This window comes from Nipponia nippon, unplaced genomic scaffold (assembly GCF_047370975.1).
Source record: "Nipponia nippon isolate SJK-2023a ecotype South Korea unplaced genomic scaffold, ASM4737097v1 scaffold_5, whole genome shotgun sequence".
Taxonomy (NCBI): Eukaryota; Metazoa; Chordata; class Aves; order Pelecaniformes; family Threskiornithidae; genus Nipponia; species Nipponia nippon.
Genome location: NW_028262369.1, coordinates 64,655,572 through 64,675,236, shown reverse-complemented (window position 1 = coordinate 64,675,236; position 19,665 = coordinate 64,655,572). Strand labels below are relative to the sequence as shown.

At 37.0% G+C, this 19,665-nt stretch overlaps 1 protein-coding gene across 1 annotated transcript in view; it reads left to right on the top strand.

The window, feature by feature from the left end:
• The window catches only part of CALCRL (calcitonin receptor like receptor), a 69,173-nt gene that overhangs the window by 5,512 nt on the left and 43,996 nt on the right, over positions 1 to 19,665 (top strand). The gene's annotated exons all lie outside the window — the stretch shown is intronic.

Genomic DNA, 19,665 nt, shown 5'->3' with positions numbered 1-19,665 from the left:
ATTTATTCTAATGCGTTCTTCCAGGATAATTTTTTGACCATGCATGCCTTTTTAATTTTTAAATTTCTTTTTTTTAATTATGTGATTTAACGGGTGTATTCATCTTTCTGTCTATCCCTTTGAACATGAAAAATGACTCAGTAGTCAGTACTGGACTATACAATGAGGAGTTTTACTCACGGGTGTCAATTTTGAAACATAAAGAGCTGGGAATCAGTTGAATATTGCCTTTATGATATTAAAAAATGCTTTACTCATCTTCTTTGGGAACCAAAATTATTCTTTTTGTCAATGGCTATTCTAGTTGCACAAGTAACGTATTTTCAGTTATGGTGAATCCAAGGAGGTGCTCTGCAGTAGGTTGCTGTAAGTGAACGTATTTATTGAAACGGTCTACGTGTTGTTTTCTGTTTGAATCAGCTAAAATTGATGTGATAGGTGGCTAATTGTCCAAAGTTTCACCATAAAAATATTTGGAGAAGAGAAACTTTTTCACATTGCACCTAGTTGCTAGTACAAGAAAGTCAATGCTGTATTTTGGTGGGGGGAAGAAAAAAGTCTGTTTATTGCGCAGAGTGTTTCTTTAGGGAAAGGTATAACAATCTGTTTGTTGCGTTCTGGTGGATTTTTACATGAGCGTATAACTCCATATTCTGTGGATTCCATATTGTGTGGAACAGAAGCATGATTGTTAAAAACATGTGGGTTTCTAGAGGGGATTCTTGTTTATTTCCCATGCTGTGTTAATGCCACCTTGTACTGAAACAAATATGTCAGCAGGCAGCTTTGGAAGACAATCCACAAATACAAGTCTCTTTTCAAATGGAAAGAAGTTGGGTTTTATACATACATGCATACATACATGTATTTTTATATATGCATAAATTATATATATATTTTTTTTTTTTTTTACATGTGTACAGATATATTTTACATATATATTTTTTAAAAAATCATCTCGTTATAGAACTTGTAACCTCAGGCCACTTTAAACAATCCGGTTTCCTTTCTCTCACTTCTTTCTCCTGTTTAAGCCCCCATCCTGTTCCGTTTTTTATTCTATTCAACTTCCTTTCCTGTGATGGCTCTGAATGAGTCACTTTGCCAGGCATTAAGAATGTGGCTTGACAATATTTCCAAAAGCTTATCCTACACTGGCTCATGCAGATGAAATTAACCTCTGCCTTATCCTTCCTCTCAAAGAGAAATGTCTGTCTTCACATGTCTAGTTTCTTGGAAGGGGGAGGTGGGGGTGAGAACCCTTTCCATAAATGACTCTATATTGAAATTCATAGTCATCTTCCTTGAAGAGGAACAACAGACGTGTGTACCGTAACAAAGTAACAAGATTGGTAACATTTTTAAAATTGATTTAGTATTTAGTCGGGAAAAAGTTAGTTTAAACAAGTTCCGGAAAGCCAAAATTAAAGCTCTTTCCTGAGTGCTATTCAAGTACTCTTTGCATGGCCACCATTCTGCATTCTTCATTTTTTATTAAATGTGTTGTTTATTGCATCATAATACATTGAAGGCCACCAGGATTGTGCTTTTTTTTCTATTTAGCTAGCAGCAATCGGAAAAAGCACATGCTTAACACTAAGTGGGCACTTAAACACTGAACTAAATTGTAGCCTTTCTTGTGGTTATGTGCATGCCAGTGTAGTGTGGGGTTTTGGCTTTTTTTGTCATTTCTCTTCTTTTGTGTTTTTTTTTTCTCTGTTTTGGAAGGAGTGGGTAAAGAGGGTTTTTTAAAAAAATGTTTCTAATCTGTTAATCCTGTACATGCATCAGGAAATAGAGGCCTTTCTGCTGAAAACAAACAGCGAAAAATATAGTGCTAGAGAAAAATAACTTTGGAAACCAATACGCAAATGAGATTAAGAACTCCCATCAAGTTAAACCGCTAATGCACTGTCCTCCTTTCCGCACAGAGCTGGGGAATTTCATACTCCATCAGTTTTCACTAAGGGAGATCCGAAAGGTTATACCCCTTCTATCATTTTCTGCATGTTATGTCATAAGTGTAATTAGCATTGACACAAATTACACACCAGTGAGCAAAGTAGAAATAGAAAATTTGTTCGTTTCTACTTGCTATCACAATGTAGGTTTTATATAAAGTGAGTAATGGTTGTAATTGGAAAATCAAACAATTCTGTCTGGAGTACAATCATTGGGTATTCATTTATATTCATTTAAATTTGTGTTCAGTTTCTCATACTGAAAATGCTTAGTTTCTGACTAAAGGAGGTGTTTTGAGCAGTCTTCAAATCTTGACAATGTCATTCTTAGATTGATTATGGAGGTCACAGCATGGTCTTACAAGAGCCTTATGTCCCCCCACCATGCATGCTGGATGCACTATCTCAGCATTTTCCGAGTTCCTAGGAAACTGGGTAGAAAAATGTCATTCAGATGTTTTTAACCTTTTAGCATGAACCACTGGGGTAGATGCTGGGCCTAGGTCTTTTCTCTCTTGCTTTTTTTTTCTCCCCCAATTATTTCAGAAGAGATTGTACAAGTAGAATTTCATCTCTAGAGAATATCCCTCTTCTAAAAACTATGCCTGCAATCCAAGGGTAGAATTCAGCCAATGTAGTTTAACTGGACACTTTTTATTTAGAGCTACAGACATAAAATAGTCTGCTGACATGCTAAGCTTTTTCTAGAGTCACATTACAGCCCAGTGAAGGACATGGCAGTAATTCAGGGTTTGTTGGAAGGATGGCAAAATACTTGCGCTGTCTCTGTGGGGGCACTGGGGCACCAGAGCATGTCAATGTATACTGCCGTCTGTAAAATTAAGTGTACATAGTTAGGGTGAAGTCAGCACCAAAAGAGCTCAGATTCAAAGGGATTTTAGGGACCAATTGCAATAAGCTTTCCAAGTCAGATTAGGCAAGGGGAGAAAAGATACCGTTGAAATACATTTTGTCCAATGAAGACAGACTGGCATGATAGACAGTTATATGTGATAACTCAGCTTCCTCAAGGAATGCACATTTGCCAAACCAAAGTGTTCAAAAATAGCATTATACCATGCAGGAATGTGGGACTTCTGAAGCCAGAGGTTTGTTTTGCTTTATTTTATTTTTACAATTTCTTTAGCCCTTCTGTTTCCTAGATTTCCAAGCTTCTGTGCTTGTAAATATTTACAGCTTTTAAACAGGACAGTTGTCCAACTCCTCCTTCCTTGAGCACTAAGTAACAGTAAACCAATGAAGTCTGGTAGCAAGGAAGATAAAATGATGGAAGGAATGACACATGCACAAAGAAAAAAAAAATCTGAACCTCAAAATGTAGTTCACATAGGAAAGTAAACTGTGAACAAATCAGTAAATGGGATGATGTTGCCTTTAGCATGACCTTCTAATTGCAGAGACAAAGCTGAGTCAGGTACCCTGTGCTCAGTCAAAAGCCATTTCTTTACATACATAGCCACTTGAATAAACTGAAAGATTCCTTTAGATGGTGAGAAATCTGTATTTGGAGTTCTGTGTATGACATGAATTCACAGTAGGGTTGCTAAATTAATTGTCTATTCAGTATTTTAATTTGGCAACAAAAGCAGATGCTGCGTTTCAGTACATGATCTAGTTAAGATGCCAGGAACTGCAGTGACATCAGCTCATCGTTTCTCATACAGAGTGAAGGTGAAACATCCAGTTGTCACACATGGAAGATGCTTATTACCACATCTCTTCTTCATCTATGCAATGGAAGGATTCTTCCTATTTCTGCTACCGTGCTAACTTTAAATGTACTGTCTATAAGACTCCATGATCTCTCAGAATTTAAACCTGTGATTTTCCTTCTTCATTCCCATTCTTCTTGTCATTTGTTGCCCTTCATAGGTAAAATGATTCTCCTATCTTCTCAGTGTTTACAAATCCTTCAGGCATTTATGGGTCAATATTTTTATTTGTCTTATTCAAGTTATGCAAAGATGTGGGGTGGTTTTGTAAGGCTCCACATCCAGTTAATAGCCCACCCAAAACTTATCTGTGTGCCAGGGTCTTTTTCTCACCTGTGTTATGTGCCATGATTTGTGCACGTGCAATCCCACATTACATTGGTTCCTTTGCTGCCATGCATCCGCTATTAAAAAAAAATTGCTGAATGAGAGTAATAGAGAGGAACAATGGGCTATTACAGGATGTTCAAGACAGGGTCATTACAGTATATTTTCTTGTGCAATCTTGTTATGAACAAGCTTCATATTTACCAGCTTGTTTCATTTGTCAGCACCCTATTATTAGTGTGGTAAGGCTACGAACTGCCTGCTCTCTAACAAAGTTCAATTTGATGAAATACAAATTTTATCTAATAGCTCTGTGGAAAGCTGCTTTTCAATATTTATAATAAATTTATATATTTTGTAAGTATTCAGTATTTATTTATCATCATTGGCAATGAGAAAGAGAGCCAGGAAATTTTTCACTATCAAACTGCAAATTATCTCTAGTGTACTTAGCAAATGAAATCACAGAAGCTTATGATGGGCTATTGAACTTGAAAGTCTAGATAGATCATTTACAAAAAAAATATTTTGCTTTTGAAGTTTGAAAAGAAAACAGCTTATCCACAGTGCTGTTTTCTGACATACAGCGTATTTTTTTCGTAGCTTCCAACGCTTGGAATCAAAAGGGTCAGTTTGATGTAAAAGGTAAAGATAAGAAATAGCACCTAGTGGGCCTTAGAAGCAACTGTGGACTGTTTCTGTGATGTGTGATTAAATTAACAATTCTCTAGCTGAAGAACACCCACTAATGGGCACAGTTACAAGCATTTAAGAAAGTTTGCAGCTAATATGAAATAAGAAATTCAAGCAAGAGGATTCAGTCAAATATGGGAAGACATGAATCTGGGATTGGGATCCAGGGATTAGTAGAATAAGCTAGAAACCAATCCACAGGGATTTGGGATGCTGATGAAAACTGCGTATGTTTTCAGCGTTGTGTGAAAATGTCTCAATCTTTAATCAAGACACATCATTTTCTTAGATGTGAAAATGGTCTTGTTTGTGTTCTGGGAATAAACACAGCCTAATTTGGAATACTGGGCTATATTTGTGTAATAGAGTCTAACAAATGGAAAAGTAAGGGTACTGTAGGTCAGTACTGAGGTTAGCAGAACTGTGAGGGGGAAGTCTGGCAGCTGAAGATCCTACAGTGTGTCTCAGCGCTGCCTTCTTTTGCATGCAGGGACAAGGAGGGTGGGGGAATCGGCCACTACAGGAACATACATGTCAGTCTGGTTCTTGCAAAATAAGAAATATAATAACTGACATGAACTGTCAGTGGATGAGATTTGAATTAATGCTACTCATCAAAAGCTTTTCCAAATTGTACAGCTTTTGTCCAGTTTGACAAATGGCTCATTGGAAGTGTTAGAGACCAAGTGTTTTTCTTCAGCTCTCTGACTCCATTTGGCTTTTGAGTCTTCAATCCTACAAAACCCTTGAAGTCACAAGTAGTATACAGTTCCACATACTTAGTGAAACTATATGAATGATATGCAGAGCACAAAACAAGGCTTGCAAAACCAGCAACAATTTAAAGGGAGTTGTAAATGCGGGGAAAAAAGCTAGTGACGGGCAAGAAAATATTGAAGAGAAAGTATGTGTTGCAGAAAATGCCTTTTGTCCACGGGGTCCACACTACTGCTCCTTTTGAAAGGTGAGACATAGAGGGTGCTTGGTAATTATTTACCACAGCTAATGTTACTTGTATCCATTTAACAGAGAATATTAATATATTGCTCGGTATAGGAAGGGGAGTGTGCACTGCTTAATGTAAAAATAAAGCAACTAATGCCAATCAACAATATTTCTGTCACATTAACTACAGCACAATAGTTAATGTGTTCCTCCTAAAACACCACATGATCTTATGTGCATGTATGTAAGCAGCTTTTTGAACTCAAAAGGTCCAAGAAATACACGTGGATTTCCAGAATCCAGTTGTAACTTTTTAAAGCGAACACTTAAATGCTTAGAGCATAGAACATGTCAAAAGGATTACATGTGATGATTTTTTAAATCAGCTGGGTTTTCTTAGAGGGTGACCATTTGAAAGAGCATTGGGTTTCTTGGGTGTATGTCATGCCAGGAAAGTGACCACAAATGTAGTTAAAAATTATTTCTGTTGGGTTTCCAATGGGGTAACCTGCGACTGACTGTTGAAAATCTTTCTCTTGACTCTCTCAAGAGAGAGATTGTAAGCATACTCTAGGAGAAAATAAATTAGTTCCAGTCCCATAGAGGGGGAGGAACTCAGCTTGTCACAGACAGGCAGTTGTTTCCTGACATCGGGCACTTGGTTAACAGCTTCCAGTGTTTGAAGATGTCGCGGGTCGTATGGATTCTGTGTGTTTGTGGCCCTTTGGGCTTAACAGGAAGGTCACCAAGTTATCGAGCAACTGCTGTCTGTTTGAAGAGATTCAACTGCTTTTCCTGCCCCACTGTCGGAGAACCTCAGCTTTCAAAGAGAAAACAGTGCTGGTCCTGTGAATCTGGCAGTATCTAGACCTTGTTTTCTAGCTAAAAACAGAAAAAAAAAAAAAAAAGACGTGTAATTCTTTTCATTCTCATTTCCTTTGTGTTCCATCTGATCCTATTGAGTCTCTTTTCATTAGCATAATCTCTGTAGAGCAACCAAATATATCTTTGCTCCATTTCTTTTTCTGTGCTCTGAGAGTCTGGCACTGCTGCCTTTCCAAAGCTGTCTGTATCCCCAGATCTTTAAGAGAAGGATTTCCACTTCTCTGCAACTCTCTGGAAGAATTTACAGTGTTTTCCACGTATAACCTGAGAGTGTATGTGGTAATAAAACAAAGCATAGAATAATCCTTGCTCAGCAAACCTGTATGGATAATACAAAGGGTGGTTGAGCCAGAAACCTTCTTTCCCCAGTAGACCTTTTGACTTACTTTACCCTGATTGCATGAGAGTATGGTTATCAGAAGACCTGTTTCTAAGTTGTATCTCTTTCAAAGAAGTGCAAGATATACATGTGGAAATGCTAGTTATGTGATAATTTGCAGGAAGGTAACTACCTCTGGTTTTGTAGCCAGCGTTAAGGGATAACTAACGCAAAATCAGAATTGTTGGTTTTGGTTTTTTTTTTCCTTCCAAAATGTAGCAAGCATGTTATTATTGTTACTGATAGAGGATTCCTTTTCACAGTCTTTCAATGAATTAACTATTTTCCTTGTTTTGTGTGAGGAAGGTAACCTTTGTAACATCCTGTTTTATTTACCAGCCATATCTGTAAGCTGCAGGAATCCTGTGTGTGAAGTCACAACACAGTGCTCAAGACAGACAGAAATCCTTGATCTTTATTAGAAAACCATTTGGTAGCAAACTGAATAAAGCTGTGACTCCTGTCAGGTGTTTGTTTTAAATAGCACCGACTAATAATTTTTTCAAAACTAGAAAAGAATGAAGTGATTCAAATGAAATCAAAGTCCTCTTGTGTCTTCCCCAAATTTCAGGCTGTACCATGTTGCGCATTGGTGAGGAATGGGGAAAGAGGATTTTATTACTGATCACACTCTCTTTAAAGTTCACACGCCTCTGCAGTTCCTACTGTTTTGCTGGAGTTGGAATCAAAGTACCAAAATACTATGGAAAAAGGCTGCTCTTGCATTATTTCTGGCAGGCTTATAACCTGGGAGTATCTAAAATATCAGAAAGCCTGTTCTCATGAGATTCCTGTCCAAATTTCCAGACCAACACATCTGGAACATGAGCCAAAAAAGTGTAGATACTTATACAATTGCACAATTACAGCAGAGCTTGTGGTTGAGTTTTTTGGTGTGGGTTTTTTTGTTGGGTTTGGGTTTTTTTTTGTTTTGGGGTTGAGGTTTTTTTGGTTGCAGTTCTTCCCTTGTCACTTTTTATACAAAGATTTTTGCATAATTTTAGCTCTTTTCTATTCTTTCACTCTTGTCTTCTCAGCTGTGTGAGAATTTTGTTTGTCCCCTTCCCTTGTTAATGTTTTTTTATTCAGATTGATCATTCTCCGTTCTCTTAGAAAGAAGTGTCATTTTTTATGAACAGCAGTCTGTTAAAGTGGAGGGTGATGAGAATTTTGCAGAATGAACTACAGAACCTGTTCATACTTATTTTTTAATTATGACTGTATCACTACTGAAGATTAACCCAAGTTAGTGGGTGGATATTATTTAAGAAAATGTTTTTTCTGTGCTTAATGTCAGGTAGATTTAATAATGAGTTTGCATGCTATTGCTATATCAAATTTTCCTTACTAACAAATCTTTGCTAGATGTAAATGTTTCACAGTTTTAGACGCAGTCGACTACTTTGTTCAAATATTACTCTAGAAGTACAATACATGCAAAAATAATTCTGGAAAAGCTCTGTATTAAAGCAGTGGCCACCACGAGCAAACAGCTTGTTTGCTAGACAGTATAGGTGATGCAGTTGTCAGTGCTATTGCTGTGTTAGTATTCATCAGTAATTAATTCCATTGCTTGAACAAGAGTGCTCAGAGACCATGTTATCATTCTAGCAGAGTCCTGCCAAGCAGCTGGTGCTGTTTCTTGTTTTTGTTTTTTTCTCAGGGAAGTACAATTGAGCTCACTGGAAATGTTTCTCCTCTTTCACTGATATAAATCAGTAAACGCAATCATTCAAAGAAAAACACACTTGGCATACATTACCTATATGGACAAATATATATTATGCAGTGGTGACTCCTGTTTATGCTTCCTTGATTCTATCATAGGCAAACTAGTAAGATATGTGTGGTTTAGATTTTATTTATTACATTGGCATCCATATTCTCCTAAAATACAGTCTGATGATCACATAAGCTTAAATTAATTTGCCTTTTAGGAGGAAAACCTCTTTTTCCTCCTAAACGTGACGAATGTGAGGAAAAAACATTGGTCAGCACAACTTGTGACTAAAGAATGTTTTAGGGTGCTCTTTTAGAATTTATCATTATTTAGTTACATGTATTTTCCTGGGGAAAATGTACTTCTCTAGCACCTATGTACTGTTGCAGCTGCTCTGAGGAAATATTTGCATATAGGAATAATGTTCCTAAGATTCCTCTATTGGGTGAAAGACTTAAGAAAATATATTCACTGTGAATAAGGAGGGGAAAATCCAGCTCTTGTGTTTTTTGGACTGAGCAGACCTGTGCTAGCATCTTTGTATCACCTTCAATTCAGCAAACATTAATGAGTTTAGTTTCAAAGTTGTACTTATTAGATAAATTATTGTGCTTATGTGCACTCTGTTAATAATATGGAGGAACTTGCTTGCGCTTGGAAGAACAGAAGGCTACATGGCTTATCCAGCTATGCTGCTACTTATTTGATGAACTGAATTTGTTCATCAATTCCTGATCCTTGGGCTTCAGCCTCAGCACCCTCCCACCCCACCTAGCATAATTTTGTACAGAATTTTTCTGTCCACTAAATGTGCAGATCTGCTGCAGTAAAAACAGCATAATGGAAACCACGTGCCGCCAAAATAAGTCAGGTCAGAGAGGATTTGCTACTAATAGTCTGTTCTCAAGTCTGAGATGGTTTAGGTATGTGCTTATATTTGCTGATAAACTTGATTTTCTTTTCATTTGCTCTTAATTTGTGAATTGGCTCCTGGCTATTGCACTAACTGAGTAAGTAGCTTAGTTTTTACAAATTTTAAGTGGCTATCGGATAACTTTTATAACATAAGGACCAGAAATTTTCTGGCTTAAGCGGTTTCAAAGTGTTGATGGTCTATATGTAATCATACCATATATTCATACCATATTCTATACATATTTGTACCTTGCAACTGTAGCTGTAGCATGAGAAATGTTGTAAAACTGACAAACATGCCAAGTCTTCAGTAAACTAAAGAAAATGCGCAAGTTTGTTTACACATACTGGGACTGAACTCTCTTTTTCCCACCGTCACCTTCTCTCCAATCCTGAGGATTTTTTTTTTTTTTTCTTAAGTTTTTAGAAGTTTGGATCCACAACAAATTGCTCATAAGACCAATTAATGTTGTGGAAACAGATGTTTTTGATTTGTTAGCAGTGACATGTTGTTTTCAGGGATCGGAATATCACAGGGATATTATATTTTTGTAATGCAACTCATGCTTTTCATTTATTTTAGAATACTTAATGCTGTTTCACAGGTATAATTGAACTGGAACCTTTATACTCAACATAGAGGATTTACCATCTTGACTCAGATCTAGGCCAGTGAGCTTTAGTATCCTTCTTTTGACTTCTGTCTGTACCCTGTGCATGGTGCTTCCTGAAATGAAAAAAATGTATGCATCACCTTAAGAAACTGAATTTATTTTTGCAATGCTTTGCATAAAGAGAAAATAATTTCTCCTTGATGGTCTTGGAAACTTACTTACTACTCTGAAACTCACGTATCTTTATCCAACCACAAATTTAGCTAACAAAGATAGTATAATATTATCCAGACTTTTAAAAAATCCAGTGATTGAAAACAGTTGAATGAAGGATCTTCAGTGTTTATGCAAGCTATATGCTGGGCTATATAAAGTAACACAGTATTTTTATAATTATCAGCCATTAATTGTGTTGACTTCCTTCTCCTCCTAGAATTAGCACAGAAAGGAAGGCATGCTTGTGTTTTGTTTAAAGCCTTGATCAACAACAGCTCCCTAACTGTCTTTTTTACTTTTCTAAAGTTTACTTGCTTATAGATGGTATTTGTCATAGTGACAAAATTCATGTTTGCCAGCTAGGCAGTATGCTTATTAAGACTACAACTTCAGTTCTCCAAGAATGGTAATGAAATGCGTGTACAAAGACTGGTTGAGCATCTAGCATTATTGAGGACAGCATTAGTACTCACCAGCTACTCTAATCTTGCTCCTTCCTACATCAACATGAGAAGAGAACTGGATTAATAATGTGAGCATGAAGCATTTTGCATTTTAATAATTTCTGATGTCTTCAACATGGTAGTTACATTTCAATGACTGTTTTCTCCCATGATGGCGTAAGGGCCGATGGAGCATGGAGAAGAGTAAAAGAAATGTAATCACGGTTCCTGTAATGAAGAAGCTTTTCAGGGGAGAGTCATGGTCACACCCAGGCTTCTCCTGGGCCAAGAGAGCTGACAAGCCACAGAAGCACTTAAGGGGAGCAACACTGAAGAAATGACATTGAGCAGTCAATTCCCAATGTCTAATCAAGCTGCAAGGAGAGAAGTAGCTAAAGGGAGAATGATAAATGTGTGAAGACTCGCATTTGTAGTTGTCTCAGCAAGTCTATCTCTGCAGTTAAATCAAAAGACCCCAATCCAAATTAACTGTCGGATGTACCAAAAAATGACAGGACTTGCAAAGAAATTTGCACAGTTCTAAACAGTTCATAGCTCTTTAACATGGGAGATAAATTGTGTTAAGAGTATTAAGACTTGCCTTTAGAAATTGTAGATTTTTATAACTTAAGCAGCTCTGCTTTCTTACTTCCGTGGGTTTTAGGACAAACAAGAAATAATGTGCAAATAACATTGAAAGTTATTGAAGCATTGCATCCCTTGGACATAAATGCAGCTAATGCCACAAAAGCACGGCTTTGAAGAACAAAATTCTGAAATCTGTAGCTCAGATAATAGTTTTCTGCAATAATTCCTTAGTTATCCCTATGGGATGTGGTAGATACAGCTAGGACGAGGAATGCTAACAAACCTTAGGATGTAGCAGCAAGTACGTCATAACAGCTTTTGCCAAGAAACAAATTGAATCCCACAGTGATCAGCTCCACCTATGTCACAGTCTTGTAGGAGGGAAAAGATGTTTCTTAGAGAAATGCACTTGAGCTATTTTATGGTAGAAAAGAGTGGAGATACGTAGGTTTTCAATAAGAATTTAATATAAACCAGGTAGGTTTTTTAATTTTTGGTTGGTTTTGGATTTTATTTTTTTGCCTTGAAACCTAGAAAAGGTTATCATAAAGAAAATTCCATATTATACTGATCAGCTGTGAAATGCAAATGATATGAAAGTGAAGTATGGAATAGACTTTTCACAGCCTAATTTTTTGTTCCCAAGAAATACATTAGAATTACACAGTGTAGTTTTCAAAGCTGACTACCTGAATATATTGAGAAATAAAAAGTAATTAAAAATCATAGTTTGATTTTTATAGAGTAGGAACCTATTACTTAAAGTGTAGCATCTTTCATAAACAAACACTTTCAACAGTTAAAATACAATTATATGAAGGCTCCATAAGCACACAGTGCGGTAATGAGTGGTGTTCATAACACAATTCACACAGTTTTGGCTGTTGGAAGCTGTATTGTTAGGCTGCTGGCTGGGACTCAGGATATCCCTTACTGCTTTCAAAAAAAATCTCTTGGGCCCTTAATTTCCAGCTGAACAGTCACCAAAGGTCCATGCAAGAGACCTTGAGCAAAACTTAGACCTAATACAGCAATGCGGATGCATTTTTTTTAAACTTTTTTTTTTTTTTTTTTTAATGGTATATCTGTTTGATCCTTTCAGCTCTTTCTTACATGGTGAAAATACTTTATATATATGAGACAACTTACAAATTGTTCAAGGGATGATCTAGATTTACAGCCTGGTCTTATTTCAGCAAAGTATGGCACTTCTCCTTGAATATACATTTCTTCGTCAAGTATTGTCTCTACAAAGATATATTTCTTTTGTATTTTGAGCTCTTCTGGGAAGTGGAGAAGGGCACTGGTGTACTGCTTTTATAAGATTATACCTTTAGAGCTGCCAGTTTTAGGACTGTTTGGCAAAGCCCAGCAGTATCAATTACAATCACAGAAGCAAGCGTCTAAGCTCAACAGATAATGATACTTAAGTAAAAATAATCTTTGTTGTGAAAGGATACCACCCCTTCCTCCACCTCCTCTCTGTACTTCAAGATCATTTGAATCTTTTGGTCGCTTAAACTCTGGGAGGAGCTGTTTTTTGCAAAAATGACTCCATATTTCTGCATTTGTCCATGTTTCTGGTATACATGGTTTAAAAAAAAAGCCTGTATAAACAGGACAAATTAAACACAGCCTACAGTACTCATCTGCTCGAGTGACTGTAATAGATTACAGTTGCTGGAAAACTGCACAAGTTGTGTTTGCAACGTTCCTCCAGCTGTCTTCTGGATTCTGACAACCATGCCGCAATAGTGTTTCAGCTCTTTGTTGGGATCTCACCCAAAATTTTCATAGTGCTCTTCTGGCTCTTGTTGGGGTTTCTCTGAAAATTTTACTTACCAATTTGCCCTTTCTTTGCAGTCTTTGGAGTTGGTCCAGTCTTTAAGTGTGACCCCCTTTTCACACGACCTTTGTTTTTGAGTTGTTTGATTCTGCTCTGGGCATGTCATGACGTAGTGACTTTAGTGAAACCGCTAGGAAACCCAAAACATAAACATGCTGTGTAGTTTTTATTCCTCATCAAATTTTCATTTTGTTTTTTTGGTGTGGTTTTTTTTTTTTCTTTCTTTCTTTCTCTCTTCTCGCTCCTTCAGCTAAGCTGTTTATAGGGAAGCTGTTAACAGGGGAAGGATTTGTAGTGTTATATGTTTGGGGTGGGATATGATTACCCAGTACACAGGCATCTGCTACTACCTGGGAAGCCCACCAGGTCTGGCTGCCTCTATATGGCATGCCCCAGAGTCACTGGGGCCAGGTTTGGCAATTGTCTTGTATACCCTCAGGGCATCTCAAAGGGCACTAGGAGCCTACATGTGGGCAAGTGAACTTAGCCTTTGGTCTCAATCTCTCTCATTCCCTATACGTGTGAGGAGTAGCATTGGCAAGATGCAGGATGTATGTAGTTACGTCTGTGTGTTTGCAGATTGCCACCGTGATATAAATGGAGTTAATACTAGGGACTGATTATGCTACTAGCAGTTTGTAGAAAAATCAAAATGAGAGAGAGTGGTTTTATTTCTAGTGGTTTTGCACTTTCTGCAATATTCATATATGTTGCTCACCTTTTGCTATTGTAAAAGTTCATTTAAAAATAAAAGGGTGATCATGATTAGCTAGGCAGGTCCGTTTCCACTGCACCAGCACGTGTTGTGAGTGTCCCCCAGGGTATTTTTTGGACAGTAAAATTGTTAATGGTGCTGGTACTTAAAAAGCTATAATTAGCTTCTGAAGTTAACACCCTTTCAGTTCTATTGTTTTGTTTTGAGTGCAGGGATTGGAGAAATCCTTGGTGTATTACAACCACTCTGAAAAAATTTCCCCAACTAAAAAGACTGTAGAGTTGTTCAAAATCACTGTTAGTCTGAGAGTGCGCTTCAAAATCTAAACAAAGACTTGAATCTTATGCCTGCAGCTTTTTAAAATTGATAATCAGTAATGATAATTATCAGACACTAGTTTTTGAATCTCCTATGGCGTAACATGGATATCTAGCTCTTAATATATTATGCATACTATTTTAATATAAGTTGTATTCTATTTTACATTGTAATATTTTTCACATTTTTAACTAGGAATATGTTGTTTTTCAAGTAATAATAATTTTCTTATGGTTCCTGTCCTTAACATTCTTTTCCACTGGCACATGTTTAACAAGTCAGACTACTTATTCACCGTAGTTCATTTTGGGACTATAATTGTATAATTTATAATATTAATAATGAGACAATGAATTTGGCTGCTATCACTAGGTGATCACTTTAAAAATCAAGAAGTATTTAAAACCTAATGTATTTTAGGTGCTTTTATTTTGTCTGGGGTGCTGTAGAGGTGCATTCAGGATTCTCATTGGTCACGATGGCTTGATTAATAGCCGTGATTCTTTGTGATTACGTGTCTGGGAACAGTTCTAATTCCTCTTAGGCCTTTATGGAAGGAATCACGAAAATCATTGTGACTGTTTGCCAGATTGTTAAAATCAGGTATTTAAAATCATATTTATTAATGCCTGTATATTGCAGGTGACTGTTGTTTAGTGGAATGTAGCACTAGTGTTTCATTACACTTTACTACAAAGTAGGTAGCCTTGAGTTATCAGTTGAAAATTGCAAGTAGTACACCATGCGAAGGTGTATCTGGTTATTGGGGCATATCATGTAAGTCATTATTAAGATGGCTGAAAAAACTGACATCCACAATGCTACTATATGCAATTCAATTTGTAGGGAGAGTGCTTGGAACAGGTAGCAAGAGATTAGAATGGGATAAAGTTGGGTGCGGGAGGTCACTTTAGGTAATGATTATACCTTCACTTCACTGAATGGGAAGAGCCTATTTCGTGTTTCTTAGGTGCAAAGAGAATATTAAGGTAGATTGTCTCACTCAAGTATCTCTTAACACTGAGAACTTCTTGTGGGAGATGTTCCTTTGAACTCAGCATCTGAAGTGTCCCTAGCAATACCACAGACATTAATGTCCAAACCAGAGCCTGAGAAGAGATTTTTGGTCTGAGACCATCTTACAGACAGGTAAGTACAGTTACAGATGAAGGACTGGTGTAGAAAATAAATGACTGATAATTTATTAGCAGAAATATTGGGTTATATTTTCCTGACTTTTCATTTGTCTGGGTTTTCTCTTACTTAGCCCAAGGACTTTCACTCTCTTTTTGCAGTCCCTTTGATGACAACCCCTACAGAAATGGATGGTAAATCCATTGCTAATTGCTGAGTGGGTATTTAAACCTCAGATGTGACACAACGTGCAATGTGGTGATGGGCAAATCACTTAAATTCTGTCTATTTTTTTTTTTCTCAGACACATCAGGGGTTTTATTCCTTATCTCCTTCAAAATTTATCTGTAGGTTTTTATGGGCCTCTCAAAACTGTAAATCGAAGTAAACTGATTCTAAACACTACACTTCTCACTGGTATTCTCTCCTACGGGGAATGAAAATTATACCTGTATTAGCAGTTGAAAGACATTTAGATTCTCAGGACTGTCTGTCAGACATTAAGCTGGTTGAAATACCTCTCACAATAGGTGTGTCTTTAAAAGCCAGACATTGCTTAAGAATTCTTTCACAAAACCCTTACTGAAGATAGCAACCGACTCTCAACTCTTTGGTTCAGGATCAGTATTTTTAATTACCTTACTCTGATCTTCCCTTTGTGTTCTTTCTTGGTGCTTCTCTGTGACTGTAAAGGAAAAACTACATTGAAGGGGTGTTTTTTATTTTTTTCTTGATTTTAGAACTGAGCCCATTTTCTTCATAGTGTAATCATTCTACATTTGGTAGCACTATATAGTTTCAGTAGCTGTTTTGGCTCGCACATTTGGATTAGTCTGAATTTCCCATTAGTTTGGTAGTCTGATTTTCAACAGATGTTTTAGGGTCATCCTCCTTGTAATGTCTGACCCTCAGAGATGACCAGCCAAGTGGGGTTCAGAGTTCAGATCTCTGGGTGGTGGCCGCTTCAGATTTAAAGTTCTCTGTTTCTTAAAAACACTCATCAAAGGTTTATTTCTCTTCTCCCTAACCTTATAAAGTGGTGTAATGAGACAGCCTGAGGATCGATAATGACTTCAAAGTTAGAAGTTGTCTGATAGCAATGACGTGGGAATGAATTTACTTAGTCCGGTGGTTGCAAGTGATGCTTACTGATATCTCAACATCTTACTGAATTCGTATCTGGGAGATGATGTCTTTTAGAATAGGACAAACCAAATATAGCTAAAGTTGTCAGTGTCTCTCTTGACCAGGGTCTGTATCTAATCCATTTTATGTTTTGCTTAGACAAAGCAAAAAGTAATTTGCTTCCTAGTTTATAAAATGTTTATACAATATCCAGAATAATTAATGCCGTCATTAAAATGCCACTATTTTTGGAAAGATGTGCAACAACTGTTTAGCAGTGCACAGTCAGTAAAGATTTGGGATGTTGCAAAAGAAAGTGAAGAATAAAGATGATTTTGTGACTTTTGTACACGATCCTCATTGTTGAGCAGTTATACAATATGTTAGTGCACTAGTTGTTTTCTGATACTCTCTTGAGAAAGGGAAATGTATTTACTGGGTGGAGAGGAAACCAACCAGGTTTTATTCCTGCAAATTTTTATTTCTTTTGAGAAACCTGGAGATGTTAGGGCAATGCAAAGTTAGCTCATGAAACGTCACCTGTTCTTTGTGTGGTGTAGACCTGTAGCAATAGCCAAGCATTTTTATTTCTATAAAATTACTTACAGGGTCAGTAAGACACGTACCTGTTATGGAATTCATTTGCTAGCAAGACTTGAATCCAGTTAAGAATTAGTACAGAAATTTTATGTCTGCTCTTGGCCCAGTTATGTATCTCACCAATAAACCGCTTGATAGTTTCTTTGGGGGGGGGGGGGGGGAAGATAGCTGTTCTTACAGCTTCAGAAGAGAACAGAGTTCTCTCTCCACCATATACGCGGATTAGTTCAGAATGTCACATTCATTACCTGCTGTGTTTCAGCAAATATCCTGCTCTATCAACAGCAGGAGGAAGCCAATGCAGGAGAAATCTGGATTTCACCAAAGGAAGCTTGGCATAAGCTACCTCGATAGAAATAAATGCAGGAGATTTTTTGTTTCTTTGTTTCTGAATGGTTCCCTCGCATGGAATGAGTTGGGTGATGTTTCCGTTGGCTCCAGCAATGTCAAGGCCATTGATGATGAAAGTTTTGTACTGTTTTTCCCCATCACTTGGAAAATTGTCTCTCCGCTCCCTCCCCCCCCACCAAATCCCTGCCAAGCAAGCAGCTGTGAACAAAATTTCTCAGCAAGATGAATTTGAAGTTTTGCATGCTCTGTGGAACAGGATGCACAAATACAGCTTTGAGAGGGTAACAGCTGAGGGATGCAAGTCCAGACTCTCTGAATAAAATGCGTGTGCATGAAATGGATGGGCCTTTTAACGTGTCTTAGTAAGTTAAAAGGTGCAGGAAAGAATCAAAAAATGCACACGAAGGTTATTTTTTCATAGTGACTTTTGGTACCTCAGTCCGAGGTAAGTAATGCCTGGAAGCTTGATGTCCAAGCTTTGCTATTAAAGTCAGTTAGCAAAACTATTGAAAAATAGTGAATTTCACTAGAACTGGTGAAAACTAGTACTGCAGTTGCATCTGAGACACTGGTGGACCAATGTCAGGAACTGGTCTGTAGAATTACAAACTCAATATTTTAACTTAATTTTGGTAGCTTAATTATCAAAGCTTCCCATCAAATTCCATGCATTTTGTTTCCGCCAGGGATTTTTTTAAGGGAGTGTGAAATCAGTATGAGAATTCTGTGTTTTTTTTTTTTTCTCCAGGAAAATAAATGCAGGATTTGAGTGTGGAGAAAATAAGGACACCTATATTAAAGCCACCTAATATTTTCCATGCTTGCAGTGGAAATTTTCAGTTGCTTGCGATTTTGACAAGTTTAACTGAGATTTTCTGTTACATGTTTCTGCCTTTATATTATTATTATTTTTACATTTGGAGGGGAGATAATGTGCTTAGATGTGTAAATGACATATAAATAACATTTATACAGAATTTATGACCAAAATAGCTGTGCTTCATTCTTATTCCTCTGCTGTAGCTATAGTGCTTGTAATATTTTATTACATTTGGTATGTAATATTTCTTCATGAAGTACCTTGTCCAAGTGAGACTCGAGTTTATCAAGGCTGTGATTTTTGTGTCCAAATTATGTAATATTTGTAATGTTCATAGTTAATATTTTATTTTGGTTTGCATTCAGGTAAGTCAGGGTGGAATACTGCAAAAGGATATGGAAAAGTCTGTTTGTAATTAAAGGAGCACTAATTGGACTTTAGGGACTGTGTGTAAGATACACTAGTCTTTCCCACGGCCACACCCTGAGCATATGATCTTCAACTGAATTCATGGAAACATTCACACTGCTTCCTACAGATTGCAGCTGGCACTGTCTGTAAAATCTCTGCTTCACAAAGAGCAGAGGATTTTGTGTGATAATGTGCAATGATACATTTCATTCTGCTTCAGTGTTACTATACAGCTATGTGAAACAGATGGCATGCATTGTAAAAAGACTGTAATATGCAATGCAATTATGCAATAATATCAAAATCCTGGTAATGGTCATCCTTGCAGTTCTCATTCAGAGGATGTGAAATAGTGCAGTGCTTGACCGTCAAATATGTGTGTGGCTTACAGATTGCATGCCAGCTAAATTGTTAGATGACCCACCAACTGCTTTTGCTATTTCAAACTTTTAACATATTTCCCAGCAGCATAAGCTCTGCAAGTAGAATTTTTCAATGGCACAGAATCACTTTTCTATTAACAACAGGAAAATGTAATAGGATGTCAACTGAAATATCAGGCCAGTTAGACCTGGGCTTATCCAGTTTTCAGCAGTTGTTAATCTCTGGTATTTCAAAAAAAGAATGAAGACTTTGCAAGAGACAAGTGATGGACAAATTTGAAAATTAGAAAAGGGTTAGTTTCTTACTTTCAGGTAAGGACTGATGTATACAATTTCAGGTGGAAGAAATCTTACATAAGTGGTGTTTCAGAAAAGATATACAAACGTATTATTTCAGTTAGTGCTGAAGATTTCTACTTAGATATTCTCCATATTCGGACTAAAAGACTGTCCTCATGCAAAAGAGAAATTATTCTTTTAAAAGTGCACATTGTCAAAAATAATTGATAAAGATCACCACATAAATGTGTTCCAGTTGGTTGA